Source organism: Acinonyx jubatus, chromosome B2 (genome assembly GCF_027475565.1).
Source record: "Acinonyx jubatus isolate Ajub_Pintada_27869175 chromosome B2, VMU_Ajub_asm_v1.0, whole genome shotgun sequence".
In the NCBI taxonomy this organism is placed as follows: Eukaryota; Metazoa; Chordata; class Mammalia; order Carnivora; family Felidae; genus Acinonyx; species Acinonyx jubatus.
In genome coordinates this window covers 26,177,534-26,196,161 of record NC_069385.1, presented here as the reverse complement: position 1 = coordinate 26,196,161, position 18,628 = coordinate 26,177,534, and the positions used below count along the sequence as shown (strand labels likewise).

Sequence of the window (18,628 nt, the reverse complement as noted above, 5' to 3'; positions counted from 1 at the left end):
AACTAAAATATATATCCTCTAAGGAAACAACAGGCTGAGCCCAACTGTAGAAATTATATTTACTTTGTAAATCAAATTTGTTGCTAGCCTCTGCTTCTGTGGTCAGAGACCGAAACAATTTACTAACTGTAAGAGTCACTTCCTCATTCTTCAAGGGGTGTTAATTTTTATGCCTGCTTATAACCACCATTTCCCTCAAATGCAAACACGCAGAGTCAAATCATCTGACATTTAATTGTCAAATATTTTATACTGTAGTAAAACAACAACAACAAAGACACCCAAAAACCGTTTTCTTAAAAAAACTCAAACTCTAGGCTGAATGATTCTCCAAGTCAGTAGTACCTTCATTTCATGAGGGCAACAAAATGAAGCATAGTTGGGTCACCAAGAACTGGGAGAGATTTGCTCCTGGCAAAACGGACGTGGTGTCATCAGAACAGCCCCTCTCCCCTGTCCATCCGTGTCCCTCGGGTGGGGAATATTTCCTTCTGGATTTGGGCTCCTGTCTAGCCTTCACAACTGCTACACCCACAGAACTGTGGGCGCTGTTCCCATTGCTTTTCTGTCATCCTTCCTCCGAGGAATGGCCACCCCACCACTGCTGCTCTCTGAGAAAGTCCCAAGTGTCTGCTTGCTTGTCTTTATCTTCCCCAGGCTGCAGGCTGTGTGAGGGCGGGAGAGGTGTTTATCCTATCTGCCTTTGGATACCCAGCCCCAGTACGATAAATATTTGTTGACTGATGAGACGACATCTTGGCCTCAAATTAGCAGCAAGCAGTCATGTACTCTTGTCTCTTTAAGAAAACTCACTGTATTAAAACTTATTACCATATACACATATGGTAATTTCTACTTCAGTCATTTAATAATGAGAGACTAAGAGCCATCAGCCCGTCATATCTATTGCTCTCTGCCCCCTTGTTGGCTTGATTTGCCTGACCTGGTGGCTGAAACAGGTGTTCATGTCTATACCATGCTTCTGCGCTCTTCCCTCACTCTTTAACCTGAGCCATACTGGTCTTTCAGTTCCTCAAATGTGCCAGCCTCTTTCTTGCCTCTGGCCCTTCTGCCCGCTTTTTCCTCTGCTAGGAATATTCTCCCTCGTGCCCTCCTTGACTGGCCAACTCATACTGTTCTTTCAGAGCCCAGCATGAGTGTCATTTTTCTGAGTTGCTTTCCCTGATCCCCTGATATAAATCCCCTTCCCTGTGTTCTTCCGTTTTGTTTTCGAATTCTGCATAGCACTTACCATATTGTAATGATATATTTATCTGACATTTTTGTTCTGTTTAAATGTCTGTCTCCATACGGTTGTAAGTTCCATAAGAATAGGGTTGAAAATGCAGCGCCTAGTACATAGTGAGTACTGAATAAATATTTGTTGGAAGAATGAACGCATGGCTGGATGAACAGAGTGCCCCTTTCCTCCCTCACAGTTCCATGTATGTGAAAGGGCTGACCTTGTCTCAGAGACAGAGGGAAACCACTTTTTCTCCCCCTGACGGCAGTCTGTGTACAATATAAAACAAGGAATGTATAAAGGCATAATTGAGAGTACCAAAATCAAAAGACATGTAGCATTTCATTTCAGGTTACCTCATTTACTATTAACTGCCACTTAGATATGTTTCCTCATCTGTCTTTAGGAAAAAGCTTAAGCCTTTGCTTTATAGTTTATAAACTTCCACACTACTCTCCATTTCCACAATGCTTTTGGCTTTAGTACCAGAACGTTCTTATACATAACTTTATTTCAACTTTAATTCAACCGTATATGAATTAAGAAGGTAACGTATATTTAAAATATGTTATTTGACCCTTACTTACAAATGAAATTTGGAAATTTCATACTGTGAAGATATTTCCCAGACATAAGGCAAAGCAGTTAATATGAAGAATAAAAGAATGGCCAGAATTTTAATAGAAATAAATTTACTGCTACAGAAATCTAACATTGTATCAGAGCAATACAGTATATAAATAGAATTTAACTTAAATTTAGCAATAATGTATTTTTTAGTTTCCTGGTAGACAAAACCAAAAAGGAAACCTGATAGGTTCTAGAATTCTCTTTAGATGTTATAAAGGAAATATATGTATACAGTCAGAAAACAAACAAGCAAACAGTATTCCTAACACTGTATAACAGGCAGGAATTCTGTTCTAGGAGGAATTTCTTGCATGGGTCCATACAGAGGAGCAGTGGATAACAGTGAGCATTACCTTTAAATATTATTTTTTACAGAAGATGCAAAAAGTTCTATGAATGACCATTTTTAGGTATTGACCATTGACAGATACTGAAAGGATAGTATTAAACTTTTGCAAAGGCTTTTCAGTGAGGAGTTAAGATAATATGTGTATGTTGCTTTTTGATGAACTAATCTGACAGGAAAGCAACGTTTATTAAGAAAAGAGATAAGTAGGGGCGCCTGGGTGGCTCAGTCGGTTAAGCGGCCGACTTCAGCTCGGGTCATGATCTCGCACTCCGTGAGTTCGAGCCCTGCGTCGGGCTCTGTGCTGACAGCTCGGAGCCTGGAGCCTGTTTCGGATTCTGTGTCTCCCTCTCTCTGACCCTCCCCTGTTCATGCTCTGTCTCTCCCTGTCTCAAAAATAAATAAAACGTTAAAAAAAATTAAAAAAAAAAAAGAAAAGAGATAAGTAGAAATCAATATATACTTCTTCAAATAGCACTTATGATAATAGAACCTTAAAATGAGCAGAAAAAAAATTGTTCCCCTTTATGCCTCCTACCCAAGTTTTCACCCTGAATTTCTGGGTTTGGTAGGGCATTGTTGTAAATCTGATATTGGTTGGAATTATACTCTAAGAATGATTTGTAGAACATACCATTAACTTCTGGATAAACTGACCTGATACGTAGAATTTTCTTTTTATTGTTCATGTAGTCATCTTCCTATTCAGAAGGCTTGGTAGACATTATTTCATTAAGATCTAAATAATACCCGTTAGGGGTGCCTGGGTGGCTCCATTGGTTAAGCGTCTGACCTGACTCAGGTCATGATCTCATGAATCGTGAGTTTGAGCCCCCGCATCAGGCTCTTTGCTGACAGCTCAGAGTCTGGAGCCTGCTTCGGATCCTGTGCCTCCCTCTCTCTCTCTGCCCCTCCCTCTCTCTCTCTGCCCCTCCCCCGCTCACGCTCTGTCTCTATCTCCTTCAAAAATAAATAAACGTTAAAATAAATAAATAAATAAATAAATAATACCCTTAACCCCCCCCCCCCCCCACACACACACATAAATTGAAAGGGCTAAAATGCAGTCAGTTTTGAAAACATTAAAATAAAACTCTATCTATCGGAATGTTACTCTTGTCTGTTCCCATTTTGCCGGAATGTTAAAATCCCGGCTGGAAAAGAATTCAAAGGCTGGTTTCTATACCAAGATTGTGCATGTGGGAAGAACACCATTTAAAATGATGGATAAATGCCAATATGATTCCGACATTCATCTGAATACTTCAAGAGACTGAAGGAAAAATAAGGTAGTATTTTGTGGTCAGAGGGTCATGGTTTCGTTTTTTTGGTTTTTCCCCTCCCCTTGCGAAAGAGTGAGAAACCCGGACCTGGTGTCTGAAATCTGTCCTACACTTTCAAAAGAAGAAAACGCACGGAAGAATTTGTAACTTGGAGTGACTACAGAATGATCTTTTGTGTAGAAGATTGATTCCATAGGGTCCATTCTGAGGAAACTATACCTGAGATACTAATGAGAATAAAGAATTGGCCGGGATGGAGACTTGCCACCCAAGATAGTTTCTAAAGGATTCTATAAGCAAAAGATTGTCTTTTGCGTCTCCATTCTTCTTAAGGTGACTGAGGAGATATCATCCTCCAGCTGTAAATGTTTGCTCAGATGAACTATCAAACGGGAACATGTCATAGAGCTTACAGAATGAGGAGAGATGATTATAGCATGTAAAGCTGAGTAAAATAACTCAGTAAAATTGTTGGCCAGAATTGGAATTTGTGTTTTCATGATGTTCTTGTGAAAACCATAGCATGGGAACCATGTTCCTAATCCACCCTTACTATTGATCCTATTGGCTATTTTCAATGTAGTTCATTACAGTTCCTTTTTTAAAAAATATAGGGGCGCCTGGGTGGCTCAGTCGGTTAAGTGTCCGACTTCGGCTCGGGCCATGATCTCATAGCTTGTGAGTTGGAGCCCCACGTCAGGCTCTGTGCTGACAGCTCAGAGCCTGGAGCCTGTTTCGGATTCTGTGTCTCCCTCTCTCTGACCCTCCCCTGTTCATGCTCTGTCTCTCTCTGTCTCAAAAAAAATAAATAAACGTTAAAAAAAATAATAAAAAATATAAACACTTGAATTTAACACTTTGCAACTTAACTATGAAATTGATTGCTATATATGTAATTTATAAATTACATACATAGCTATTTATGCTTTGAGGTTGTTTGTTTTGTCTCAGATTAATGAAAGTTCCCTTTGAAAACTTGCTTCTAACAATGATTTAATTAAGATATAAAATGAACATGTTGCTTCTTGAATAGTGGAGAGGCTCACATACCAATTAGGATATTTTTTTATTGCGGATATTTGAAGATTGAACTGATCTAGCATTTAATGATTCTTTTGATGAAATGGAGCTAATTTTAGGGATTGCTTGATTCTGTGCTCAGACGGTACCATGAGCGTCCATTTCTAGGTTCTACTCTGTGGCCCACAGGAGATTCAGATCCATATTATTCTACTCTTAAGTTCTGCCGAGGGGGGAATCACTTCCTGTAGCTTCATAATTCTAGAGATGTACACACATTCTATCTCTGGCCCCCCGTGGGTTACTGGGCCCATCTTATCCTTCAACTAATCACTGTGGTTGTGAGTGGGTGGGTGGGGAGTATGTGGTAAAATGAGCAAGTTGGCTTAGGCCCCACATCCAAAGTAAAGTGGAGGGACTAGTCTTACTCAGAAGGAGTGGGGATGACTTTGTTCTCTCAGAGGAAAATTGAGATACTCTTACCTACCACCCAAATGGGGAAAGGATGCTGTAGGCAAAAAGAACAAATATCCACTCTATGATGGAACATCGGTGTTCCAGGGGTGGGGCTGGCCAGAATCTGAAGGCGATAACCTTATAAGCCTCTTCATGAACCGCTACTTCTGATCTAGGGCTTTAGGGATAAAGGGCATTAATGTTAGTTGAGGTTTTAAGTATTGGTGTATCGTGTTCAAGAAATAATGATTCAAATAACTTTTCTTAAAAAGAAAAATGTTTATTTATTTTGAGAGAGAGAGAGCATGAGCAGGGGAGGGGCAGAGAGAGGGAGAGAAGGAATCCCAAGCAGGCTCTGTGCCGTCAGCACAGAGCCCGACGCGGGGCTCCATCTCATGAACCGTGAGATTATGACCTGAGTCAAAATCAAGAGTCAGACACTAAACTGATTGAGCCACCCAGGCGGCCCTCAAATAACTTTTCTAATAGCCCAAATATTCTTGTGGAACACAGTTATCCTGGAAAAGGTAACCAAGTGTTTGTAGGCTAAGAACTTCCACATATGTATAAAGTTTCTTTCGACTGTTGAACATGTTTTTCACATATCAACTAACAATGGTATTGCACGACCCAATCTGTGTTTTGTGGACAACCACAAAGCATCTTGATTTGGAAATATATACATCACATAATCCACCATTATTGAATCTCTTGGAAATGTATTTTATGGGGAAACTAAAGGTCTCACATTTCAGTCATTTTGTCAACAACGTCTCTATCTGAAGTAGTTCACTCCTGACGAGAAAGCTTTATTTTTCAACATCAAGTTTATAATTTAAAGCATTTCTTTCACAGCCAATATTTACCTGTTTTGTTTTTCATTTCACATTCTTGGCTCCCAGATTCCAAGGATTAGGTGAACAACGCAATTATGTTAGCTGATTCTGCATAAGCCCAAAGAGAAGAATCCTATTTTAGAAAAATAATTTAATTCTAAATCTGTGTCTGAAGAAATGTCCTGTGTAGGTTTTAGTTGTGGAACTCTTCTAAGAATATAGTGGTATTCCCTATGGTCTCAATTGTGTTCTTCCTGAAAAGTTTCAATTTAATCGTAGAAGGGTTTGGGTCTTTTGAAAACAGCAAGAAAATCAATTATCAGGGTTTCAATTTTCTCCGGGCAATTTTCACCATTTCAGCGTGCCCAAGAGAGAAACGGCCTATAATTTTGTTATGCTGAAGAATTTGGCAAGCCAGTTAATGGTCTTACTAAAAGTAAAGAAATCCCTTCGGTGGCATATGCAGGAAGTTATGTCTGAATCATTTGAAGCCATTGTAGAGAAGCTTTTGTTCTTGAAGAGATCCATGGGGATTTTCTTGAGAAGAAAGGTGTCTGAATATTCTTAAAACTTGGACAGATTTATCAAATTCGTTGTTTCATTTAAACCTTTGCCAAATGTGACTCATCTTCCAACAAACAGACCTTTCCCTAGGCGTCTTCATCTTCAAAAAAATCAACACTAAAAATCATCTTATGTTTCTTTCATGGCTGCAATGATGAAATCTGTCTCAAAAGAAAAATATTTGTATTGATTTTATAATCTTAGAGGCTATAACATACAGGCAGGGCTGTTACTTAGAAACATACTCTCAAAAGGTTTTTTGGGAGGGTTGTTCTGTTTTTGTTTTTGAGGGGGGTCAGGGAAAGCTGGATGGTAAATGGAGTGGCCTGAAAGCATGAATCAAGGTAAAACACAAGAATAAATTAAACTGAAATCATTGAACACTGGTGAATATAGAAAGAGATTGAGTTAGACTACAGAAGAAAGTGAGTAAATTTAGTATCCAAAAATACTTTTAATGGGAAGTTCTATTAGTTTGTCTCCCAACAGAGTAGGTGAAGTAATAGTCTCCAGAAGGTGGGGCCATTAGCTCTGCTGGCATTTAGAACTCGTCTGAACAAAGCACCTGCAAGATTTATGTGACGAATAACACTGTAGACAGGAGCTGAGAAAGCAAGTGTAAATATTCCTCTGACTCCCTCTGACTTCCAACTAGTCATGTATAGCCAGCTCAAAAGTCCTGCCTCCTCTTTCCTGACAATTTGAATACAATTATTCATTGGTGGTCAGAAAACTGATCATTTAGGTATGAAATCCTCTTTCTATTTTTTTGGTTGGTCCCTTAGGTTTTCCACGTCACCTGACATCCTGCTAGATGGTTATAATCTTAAATAAAGTGTGTTAAACCCTTGCTAAGGTCAGGTGTTTACAGATGCTGGCTCATATTTCAAGATCACTGTAATCTCCTCGTTTACATAAGGGGCCATGATGCCACCAACCAAGCTGGTGAATTGGATTTCAAACCCTGGGCTACCTCTTCTGTAAGAGGGAGAACATGGGTTTGGATTCAAACAAACTTGGGTGTGAATCTGGGTTAGATTCCCATTTCTGTCCCAGAGTCTTCAACCAGCTTGTTCATTAACCTCCTTTATTCTTGCAGTGGAATTATTTTAAATTCTAGCCTGAGATCCTTATCTAGGGGCTTGTAGGATTCACTCCATTCCTGTCCAAATGAGACAATCCAGGAGTCTGGTTCCTCCTAGCAGGAAAGGATGCTATTTTAGTGGACACAAACATATCAATCTATGACACAATTGTGCATAAAATACAGCTTAAACTTTTTTCATCCTCAAATATGTGTTATGAATTTCATAAATGTTAATTTCTAATTAATTTCAAAAGTTAATTTTGCCAATTCAGAATAACCTAATCAAATCAGGACTTTAAAAATCTTATTTCAGAGTAAACTCATGCAACTTAGGCTTCTTCCCTTAAATTTCAATCTTGCCCAAGATTTTTGATATCTAATTTTAAGGATGTGTCATAGATTAGGTAGCCCCCATTGTGTGCATTTCTTTTTCTGAGAAGGGAATTAGCAAGGTGTAAGGTGGCCAGTAATTTATAAAGGAGTGTTGGGAGAGGTCATTGATAGGAAGTGACCCTCTGTTGACCCCTGAGCTGGACTGGGCAATCAGGTCCCGCCCCCACCCTTCCTGGAATGTGGGTTCTGCTTGCCTTTCTCTCTCCCAGAGGTGCTCTAAGGACAACAGCCTTGAGACAGTGATGTGGTGCTGAGATTGTCTGCAGGGTATATGTGACTGAACCCAGCTAAAGCTTCTTTATAAACATTTAAGATTTGGTGGACAGATGTAGGGCTCCACCCATCTTGCCTCCCAAGATAAGCCTCGTACGTACCTTTTTTTTTTTTTTTTTTTTTCTTTTTAAATCTGCCACCTACCAGCCCGGGGTAAGTTGCCTCTCTCTTTAGTCTCTTTCTGCCTTCCGAGTGCAGGCGCTGGTTCCAAATTTCACCCATGAAGCTCCAGAGAGGGTTTCAAACCAACAAGAAGTAAGCAAGAGTATCTTCTAGGATGTAAGCCAGCTTGCTGCAAATGCGTGTTTTCAGTTAAGTGCCGAATTGTATAACATTAGCTCTAAGGAAGACCCTGAAACTGTGCCAGCGGAAGCCACCATAAATTTGGCAGTGGCTGCTATAGACTTGAGGCAAGGTAGGTCTTTGCCACTGGATCAAAAGACAGTCTTTAATAAGCTATGGGCTTTTGGCTCTTTCCTTGTAATTAAAGTTATTAGAGGATTGGAATTTTGTTTGGAAGCTTCTCTATAGCAATAAAAAAAAAAACAGTACATTTAACAGGGGTTTGACTGCCCATTTGCTTTAAGATGACTCTAAAATGGACAATTTGGAGAGATATCTAGAGTTCACCCCAAAGCAATCACTGTGATTCCAATTTGTCATCGATGAAATAGTGCCATTTTGTCAGATGTGTGCAAGAATTTGGGTAATGACGATATGGCATCGACGAAGCAGGAGTGGCTTGGCAAAAGTACAAACTTGAACGGAGGCTGCCTCTGGGAAAGAATCGCGGTCAGTTTAACGTGTTGATTCCATAGCTCATATATCAAGCCCTAATTAAGCCAGTGGTTGTCCATCTTGGGCAACAGATTTGCTAATGTGTGGTCTTCAGCAGATAGAATTTGTGGAGATTGAGCTCCCAGATTAATTCCCAGGGTTGTAAACACAGAAAAGAAGAAACACAAACCTTGTGAAATTTTTCGATGGTGACTTAAAATAAATTTTATCCAATGGGAAACATCAGCTTGTAAGATTTTTATTAGCAGCTATGTTGAAGTATAATTGGCATACATAACTGCATAATTGCACATAACTAAAGCATAAAAATTGTGAGTTTTGACATACATATGAATCGATGAACAAATCCACAATCAAGATAATGAAATATCTATCACTTCCTGAAATTCCCCATGACTCTTGGTAATAATTAGACTATTATACATGATATAGATTATTATAGATTAATCAATGTCTTCTAAAAATTTACATAAGAGGAATATAGTATGTATTCTTTCTTCTCTGTCTTCTTTCACTCAACATAATTATTTTAAGGAACAACCATATTGTTTATGCCAATAGTTCATTTATTTTCGATGTGTCTCCCATTATAAGGGTATTCCACAAACTATGTATCCGTTCACCTCTATATGAATAAAGGAGTGTTTTCTAGGTTTTTGCTATTACAAATACATTGCTGTGCACGTTCACATACAAGACTTTGTGTGTACATATGCTTTCTTTTCCTTTGAGTAAATATCTAGGTGTACAACAACCGCATTTTTAAGAAACTGCCAAGCTATTTTTCAAAATAGTCTTACCATTTTACATCATTTTTTAAGTGGGTTGTTATGGATGTTCTTTTTCTAAAAAAGTTTTTAATGTTTATTTATTTTGGAGACAGAGTCAGAGCATGAGTGGGAGAAGGGCAGAGAAAGAGGGAGACACAGAATCCAAAGCAGGCTCCAGGCTCCAAGCTGTCGGCACAGAGCCTGACGTGGGGCTTGAATTCATGAGCCATGAGATCATAACCTGAGCCGAAGTCCGGCGCTTAACCAACTGAGCCACCCAGGCGTCCCTGGATGTTCTTTATATAATCTGAACACATGTGTTTTTTCAGATATATTATTTGTAAATATTTTGCCCAGTCTGTGGCTTCTCTTCTTATTCTCTTAGTGTCTTTCAAAGAACAGAATATCTGAACTATTTAAAAAAAGTATTTTACTTTTGGGGTTACATCTAAGAAATCTTGCCTGACCTAAGGTCACAAAGATATTGCTCTATATTTTCTTCTAAAATTTGCATAGTTGTAAGACTTACATTTAGATTTATGATTTCATTTGAGTTAATTATTATATTGGTAAGATGTATAGATAGAAGTCCATATTTTTGCATATGGATATCCATTTCAGCATACTGGTGGAAAAGATTACCTTGTCTCCTTTGCACCTGTGTTGAAAATCAGTTTTCCATGTATCTGTAGGTCTGTTTCTGGACCCTCTATTCTGCTCCATTAATGTATTTGTCAATCTTTATGCTAACCACATAACATTTTGATTACTGTAGCTTTATACTGGGTCTTGAAATCTGGTTATCAGAGTCCTCTAACTTTGTGCTTTTTTTTTTTTTTTCCCCAAATGTGTTTTGGCTGTTTCAGCTCCTTTGAATTTCTTTTAAATTTTGTATTTGAACTTTGAAATAAACTTGTCAATTCCTATGAGAATGCCTGCTGGGATTTTGATAGGGATTGCACTGAATCTATAAATCAATTTGAGGAGAATTGGCACCTTAGGAACACTGAGTTTTCCAACCCAGGAACATGGTCTTATCACTTCAAGTATGTAGGAGATCTATTACATCTCACAGCAATGTTTTGTGGTTTTCATTGTATAAGTTTCTCACATCTTTTGTTAGACTTATCCCAGTTTCACATTTTGATGCTGTTGTTAGTGGTATTGCTTTTTAAAATTTCTGATTGTTTATTACTAGTAGAAGAACTTCAACTGAGTTTTTGTATATTGATCTTTTATGCTGAATCCTCGTTAGTTCTATTTAGTCTGGTTTGTAGCTTTTTAGTCGATTCCGTAGGATTTTCCACACAGACAGTCATTTCATCTCTAAATAGGCTTTTACTTCTTCCTCTTCAATTTGGAGATCTTTCATTTATTTGTTTTTTCTTTTCGTCTTTGGCTAGAATGATGGTTAAAAGTGGGAAAGGTCCACACTTGTCCCATTTCTGATCTGAGGGGGAAAAACCATTTGTTTTTCATCATTAAGAATGAAGTTAGCTGTAGGCTTTTCATAGATGTCCTTTTTCCCTTGGTTAGTTTGATAAAGTTCCCTTGCTGTGAATTTTTATCAGGAAGGGGTGTTGGATCTTGTTAAATGCTTTTTCTGCCTTTATTTAGATTATCATGCATTTTTTTTCCTTTTGTTCTGTTGATATGGTGAGTTACATGAATTGATTTTTGAATGATACGCTATTGTTACATTTGTGGAATAGCTCCCTCTCCCTTGGTCATGATGGCCTTTTAATATAGTTTTGAATTCCATTTGTTGAAATCTTTATTTAGTAATTTTACATCTATGTCATGAGAAGTATTGCTCTTTAGTCTTCTTGTCTTGTAGTCTTTGTGTTGTGTTAGTGCAGTATAACACTTGCTTCATTTGAGTGAGTTGGGAAGTGTTCCTTTTTCACTGATCTTCTCCAATATTTTGTGTGTGATTGGTACTGTTTCTTTCTTAGATGTTTGGTAAATTTTACCAGCAAAAATATCTGGGCCCAGTTTTCTCTGTGGGAAAGTTTTTAGCTTCGAATTCAATTTCTCTGAGAGATATAAGGCTATTCACGTTACCTATTTCTTCTGAAGTTTGTGTATTTCAAGGAATTTTTCCATTTTATCTAAGTTGTCAAGTTTATTGGCATAAAGTTTTTCATAATATTACTTTATTATTCTTTCAATATCTGTAGATTCCAGGCTGTTATTATCTCTCTTTGTGGATATTGGTAATTTGTGACTCCTTTCATTATTTGATCTTCTCGAAGAACTAGCTTTTTGTTTCATTGATTTTCTCTACTAGGTTTTCGTTTCTATTTCATTGCTTTCTGATTTGATTTATTGTTTCTCCCTTTGTTACTTGGATTTCACTTTCTAATGCTATAAATTTCCCTTAAGTACTGTTTTAAACACATCCCACGAATTTGGGAATAGTTTCTTTTCATTTTTACTCAGCTTTTAATACTGCCTAATTTCCTTGTTGATTATTTGTTCCATGTGTTATTTAGAAGTGTGTCATTTAGCTTCCAAATATTTGAAATTTTATAGAAATATTTCAGTCATTAACTTCTGGTAATTATATTATGGTCAGAGATCATCCTTTGTGTAACTTAAATCTTTTCAATTTATTGAGACACTTTTTTATAGCCCAGAATATGGTCTATCTTGGTAAATGTTTCATGTGCATTTAAAAAGAAGGCATGTTCTGCTTTTGTTCGTTGGAGTGTTCTATAAACGCCAATTAAATCTATTGATTGTGTTGTTAATTCTTCTATGACTTTACAGATTTTTGGCCTATTTTTTCTATCAACTATTGAGAGAAGAATATTGAAATCAACTATTATGGATTGGTCCACTTCTGTAGTTCTATCAGTTTTTGCTTCATGTATTTTATTGGTTACATGAACATTTTTTTTTTCAACGTTTATTTATTTTTGGGACAGAGAGAGACAGAGTATGAACGGGCTCGGGGCAGAGAGAGGGAGACACAGAATCGGAAACAGGCTTCAGGCTCTGAGCCATCAGCTCAGAGCCCGACACGGGGCTCGAACTCACGGACCACGAGATCGTGACCTGGCTGAAGTCGGACGCTTAACCGACTGCGCCACCCAGGCGCCCCTACATGAACATTTTTTAATGCCTTCTTTATGGATTAACCCCTTTATCTCTTTGAAATAACCTTTAAAAAATACTTATACTACTCTGCTTTGAAATCTATTGTGTCCAATACTGACATAATCCCTCCAACGGTCTTTTAATTAGGGTTAGCATGTACATCTTTCTCTATCCTTTTCTTTTGTGTGTGTATATATATATATATATAATTTATTTTGAACAAGAGCTAGAGAGTGAGCAGGGGAGGAGCAGAGACAGAGGGAGACAGAGAATCCCAAGCAGACTCCGCACGGTCAGCATGGAGCCTGATACAGGGCTTGAACACACAAACTGTGAGATCAGGACTTGAGCTGAAATCAAGTCAGTGCTTAACTGACTGAGCCACTCAGACGCCCCTTTTTCTATCCTTTTCTATGGAGTGCTTATATGTAACATATAGTCAGATCTTACATTTAAAAAAAACAAATCTTATTTGACAATCTCTACCTTTCAAATGGGATGGTTTGACAATTAACGTTTAATGTGATTATTGATCCACTTGCCGTTTGTTTTCTGTTTGTTCCAATTCTTCCTTTTCCCCTTTTGTCCTCATATGTTTGCCTGAAAAACCTCTTTTAACATTTCTAATTTTTTTTCTTTTAACATTTCTTATATAGCAGGTCTGTTGGTGATGAATTTTTTTCTGCTTTTGTACATCTGGAAGTATTTATTTCACTTTAGTTATTTTTAAAAAAAATTATTTTAATGTTCATTTATTCTTAGAGAGAGAGAGAGAGAGAGAGAGACAAAGTATGAGTGGGGGAAGGGCAGAGAGAGAGGGAGACCACAGAATCTGGAGCAGGTTCCAGGCTCCCAGCTGTCAGCACAGAGCCTGATGCAGGGCTCAAACTCATGAACCATGAGATCATGACCTGAGCCAAAGTCGGATGCTCAACTGACTAAGCCACCCAGGTGTCCCTCATCTTAGTTCTTAAAAGATATTTTACTTAGTATAAAATTCTAGGTTGACGGGTTTTCTGTTTTTTTTTTTTTTCCTGTCACTAAAGATGTTGCTTCATTGCCTTCTCATTTGCATCACTTCCTACTAGAAATCTGCTGTCATCCTTATCTGTGTTTCTCTGTACTTAATGTGTTTTTCTCTGGTTTTTAATTGCTTTAAAATTTTCTCTCTATCACTAGTTTAGAAAAATTCAGTTATAATGTGCCTTGGTGTATTCTTTCTTCCTATATCTGGTGCCTTGGATTGATTGAGCTTAGGTATACAGAAACACAGTTTTCATTTACTTTGGAAAGTTACTAGCCATTATTTCTTCAAATTTCTTTCTGTCAACCTCTCTTCCAGAGACTCCTATTACATATATAGATAGATATGGCATCTTCACATTGTTCAAAGCTCACTGATCCTGGTTTTTTTTTTTTCATTTTTTTAAATTTTAGAGACAGTGAGAGAGAGAGAGAGAGAGATAGAAAATCCCAAGCAAGCTCCACACTGAGCGTGGAGCTTGACCTGGGGCCCAGTCCATGAACCCTGGTATCATGACCCAAATCCAAATCATGAATCAGATGCTCAACTGACTGAGCCCCCCAGGCATCCCTCACTGATACTCTTATTTTAATTGTTTTCTCTTTCTCTGCTTCATTTTGGATAGTTTCTATTGCTATGTCTTCAAACACACTACTTTTTCTTCTGAAATTTCTAATCAACTTTTCAAAACATTTTTTTGTTGTGGTGAAAAAGAATCACATAAAATTTACCGTTGTAACTATTCTTAAGTGTACAGTTCAATGGTGGTAATTATATTCACGCTGTTGTGAAGCATCTTCTCTATTCTCTTTTTTCTAATCTACTTTTAATTCCATCCAATATATTTTTCATATCATCACTTTAAAATTATTATCACTAGAGTTTTGATTTAGGTCTTTTCTATGTCACCCATCTCTGTACGTAATGTTTGATCATATGGAAAACCCTTATAACTGTTCCAATGTCCTTGTCTGCTAAGTTTAATACTTGGTTGTTTTCAATTGATTGACTTCCCTTCTCATTAAAGGCTGTATTTTGCTTTTTGGATGCCTCGTAATCTTTTATCAGATGCTGGACATTATAGATTTATTCCTTGTTCAGTGTTGGATATTTTTATATTAGTAAAAATATTCTTGGGCATTGTTCTTGGATGCGGGTAAGTTACTTGGAAAAAGTTTGATTTTTTCACGACTTGCTTTTAAGATGTGCTCAGCAGTCCTAATGCAGTGTTTAGTCTAGGGTTAAATACTCCAGATTACCGAAGCGAGATGCTTTACCAAAAGGTGTGTGAGTTATGAGGTTTTTCAGTCTGGTTAGTGGGTACAGGCACTATTCCCAGTCCTGGGTGAGCATCAAGTGTTGTTAGTTCTAGTCCTTTTGGGTGATTCTTTCCCAGCAGCAATCTCTAATACTCTGCCTTGTAAACTCTGCCACCTTGTTTTCCCATGACTCTGAGCTTTATCTCCTCAATGCAGGATGTTTGCATTGAATTCCTGGGTTTCTTTTCTGTGGTGTAACTTGGAAATTCCTTAAGGCCATAAGCTCAGGCAATCATAGGATTCACCTTATTTGATTCTCATTCCGTTATCAGTGTTTTTCAGCTGATGTCCTATATCTTGAAACCTGTTTCTTCATATATTTCGTCCATTTGTTTTTAGTTGTTTAGGCAAGAGAGTAAATCTGTTATCTGCTATTCCATCTTGGCCATAAGCAGAAGACCATGGTGACAGTTTTTGTCATGGACTTAGACTTACTGGTATTTTATCTGTTGATCATTCTACATTGTTTTCCCTTTAATCAACAAGGGATGTTTATGAGAAGATATTACAAGATAAATTTGACATAAGATAGAGAACACTATATCACCAAGAATTTTTTGTAGTGCAGATCTGATCAGAAAGTTCAAGATATAAATGAATAAAATATTATTTTCTTAGGAAAAAATAAAAAAGTTTTTTGTTATTTTTGGAAGCTGTAATTAAACAATATTTTGGACCCAGTGCATGATTCATCTTTCCAGCAGAGCCCAGGAACTTCAAGCAAAAGAGACAAACAAGGCCCTGAGGAATGTACACAGAAGTTGTCTGGCTCGGTGGTCCTGGTCTGTGGCAGGAAAGTTAGAGGTGAACCTTGGTAAGTCCTCCAAACTGTGGAAAGCCTCCTCTTTAAATAAAGAAACCAGTTATAATATAAATGAACAAACTATATAAAATTATAGAAACAGGGGAGAACATTTCAACGGAGATGGTCTCTCATTAGCAGAAACGACTGTACAGTTTTCTATTGTTCAGTTTGGTTGTAGGATATTACAAGTGGGAATGGTCTTTGGATCGGTTGATTTCTTCAAGTGAGGGTTGATGCCAGTGCTGTGATGTCTTTAATGAAGGAGGAATCGTGATGTGAATCATAAGACATTTTAAAGTTGCACTTGGAGGTCGTTCTTACGGTTTCAATTTTGTGTGATTGATGGAGGTGGTTGGTCTGTTCTAATCTACTAACACATTTTAAGCCCTATGTAATGTCAACTATTATTATACATTTAAGCAATGAAAACTAGCTCTCCAGACTGTAATCTGCATTTATGGCAATGCACATTTGTGTAGCATGCCCCAAATGTTCTCCACTGTACTATTCTGAGTTGAGTTGACTGTGTTGCAACATGGCAGTCTTCTCTGTGGCTTCTCTTTAAGTTGTTTATTTTGTACTTGGCAAATAGATTTGATGACAGTGTTCTAGAAAAATGAAACAAAGAAACCTCATACTGGGTGTTAAAATTTGAGTTTTACATTGACTAGAAGAGTCTTCAAAGAAAGTTGTGGAAATAGACAGTTAGGGATTGGTGGTGGTCTATGATGAAGTAGACTATAAGCATAACTGCAATAGGGAAGGTCTGACCAGAAATTAAACAAATGAGAGTGAGAAAAAAGTGCTCCAGAAGCACGTCATGGGGAGAAAGGAGAAGGGGAGGGTGAGTACCTTCTCATAATGCTGGGGAATGCATCTTTATAGGGACCATGTTATAATGATGTCAGCCATAGCTGATGCAATTAACACTCATTTCTAAATGCCCATCCCTTGTACTTGATTCAATCACAGTGTTTTGATTTTTAAAATCCCTGTTTAAGACAGGATGTGTTGGGGGGAGAATCAAGATGGTAGAGAAGTAGGGAAACCAGAATTAACCTTCTCCCTCAAACACAGCAGTATGGAGGTCAGAACAGTTGGAATTCCAGGAATCCAGGCTACAGAGTGATAGAAACATCTCCATGTGTGTACAGGTATACAGAGACAGCTTGGGGGGACAGAGGTGCATGTTTACCAACTGGGTTGATATAAAATGGGTGGCGTAGGCTTGGAGGAAGGGATCCTCTTCAGCAGAGAGACAAAAGGAAGAGAAAGGCTGTGGAAGTGTGGGATTGTATTTGGACAAGAGAAAAACATCTCTAGACCATGGATCGGGGAATGAAAAATACAGAGAGAGCCAGTGTATACCTTGCAAACAGCCTTAGGAGTGAAGATCAGTTTTCAGAGTTGTGTGACTTTCTCTAAACTAGAGCTGCCACTGTGTGTGTAAGCTTTCCGGGGGAGGGAGAACCAGCTCAGGGCTCAGTAGCGATCTCAAGGGTGCACTGGGAGACAGCAGTGCCCTCCCCTGATTACTGTGGGAAGAGGGTATATTACTCTTCCAAGGATAAAAGATAGATGCCAGCCAGAAGCCCTTTGCTGGCTGGGCAGACTAGCCTTGCTCCAGAACTGGGACCATGTGGAGGGGGATCCTTTAAGACATTGGGTTTTGAATCCCAGCCGAGCACCTAGGAGGCACGGGAGACTGTGGAGCAGGACAAACCGGCCCATCCACACTGCTCTGTGAGGACTGCCTGAACATTGTGGTTTGGAACACCTAGTCTGGGGAGGAGAGATTGGGGTGTAGCAATTTTTCTCCTCATCACCAACACAGTGGGGCTTCAGGGAACAAGACAACAGCCCCCCGTGGAGGGCAGACCCTCCTACACCAAACCTTGCCCCTCTGTGCCTGGTAACTGCTTCTCTATTCTGGTTGTTTGTTTAATCAGGCATTTTTACTCTGTTCTTTCTACACCTTTTCTTTATCTCTGTCTTCTTTATTTTCCTCTCTCCCTCTCTGGATTAAGCATTGTAGTTTATTTGATTCTTTGCCTGGTCTTTTTTTGCCATCCCTGTCATTTCTCTCTTTGTATGGGATAAGGCTTCTTCCACCCTCCCCCTTTTCCATTTTTTCCAGGGCTTAATTCAATGAACAAACCAAAGCACAAATCAAACAAAACCACCACTACCAGTAGGGAGACAAAGCAATGAGAGACACAACAGAGTGTGTGCAACACACTCCAAAACACTTCCTGAAATGCCAGGCCCTGGACAGTGTATTACCACTTTTTAACATAGTAGTACTCGCAAGTTGGTGACTCATAACAAGCTATTAAAACACGTAAAAGACAGGAAACTAGCCAAAATGATGAAACAGAAGAATTCTTCTCAAAAGGAATTCCAGGAAGAAATGACAGGTAGACAATTGCACAAAACAGATATAAACAATATATCTGAACATGAACTTGGAATAATAGTCATAAGACTAATAGCTGGGCTTGAAAAAGCATAGAAGACAGCAAAGAATCTATTGCTGAAGAGATCAAGGACCTAAGAAATAGTCATGACAAATTAAGAAATGCTGCTAATGAGATGCAAAATAAACTAGATGCAGTGACAGCAAGGATGAAAGAAGCAGAGGGGAGAATAAGTGAAATAGAAGATAAAATTATGGAAAAT

At 38.3% G+C, this 18,628-nt stretch overlaps 1 long non-coding RNA gene across 1 annotated transcript in view; it reads left to right on the top strand.

Moving 5' to 3' along the window:
* The first annotated feature begins 8,239 nt into the window (after positions 1-8,239).
* Positions 8,240-18,628, top strand: part of LOC128315500 (uncharacterized) — a 31,664-nt gene continuing 21,275 nt past the window's right edge. Inside the window, exons 1-2 of the long non-coding RNA XR_008298307.1 lie at positions 8,240-8,546; positions 15,846-15,958. This is a non-coding gene — a long non-coding RNA (uncharacterized LOC128315500). The remainder of the gene's footprint in view (positions 8,547-15,845; positions 15,959-18,628) is intronic.